General features: G+C 37.7%; 1 pseudogene; it reads left to right on the forward strand.

The window, feature by feature from the left end:
* Nucleotides 1-234: 234 nt before the first annotated feature.
* LOC144221054 (small nucleolar RNA U13) lies at nucleotides 235-331 on the forward strand (annotated as a pseudogene).
* The last annotated feature ends 244 nt before the right edge of the window (nucleotides 332-575 follow it).

Here is a 575-nt window from a genome sequence, read left to right on the forward strand (position 1 = left end):
GGCCCAGATCTTGCCCTGCTAATTAGTGAAGGTCTTAACCCCCAGTCTTCAAAGTCTGAGAGACGTGGCTGATTTCTTTTAATATACAATTTTAAACAACAGATCACAAGGTATACAAAGAAACAGGAAGACACGGCCCATGCAAAGGAACAAAATAAATCTCCAGACACAGTCCCTGAGAAAACACAGGCATCAGCCTTACCGGGCAAAATCTTGAAAATAACTATCTTAAACAGCCCTTTGTAGCTCATAAGCATGATGAGTGGGTGTTTATGCTGTGCTGTGTCTCCCATAAACCTTGTTACAACCTTGGTACATTACCTGGCTGATATGAAAAAACTAAACAAAACAAAAAACACCTATCTTAAATATGCTCTGATGGCTGAAGGAAAACACAAAGAACTAAAAGAAACCAGCGAAACAATATATGAACCAAATGACCATATCAACAAAGAGATTGAAATGGTTTTAAAAGAGCCAAAAGGAAATTTTGAGGCTGAAAAATATAATAACTGAACTGAAAAATGCACTAGAGTGGTTAAGAGCAGATTTGAACAAGCAGAGGAAACAATAGG

Source organism: Crocuta crocuta, unplaced genomic scaffold (genome assembly GCF_008692635.1).
Source record: "Crocuta crocuta isolate KB4526 unplaced genomic scaffold, BGI_CrCroc_1.0 scaffold124, whole genome shotgun sequence".
Classification (NCBI taxonomy): Eukaryota; Metazoa; Chordata; class Mammalia; order Carnivora; family Hyaenidae; genus Crocuta; species Crocuta crocuta.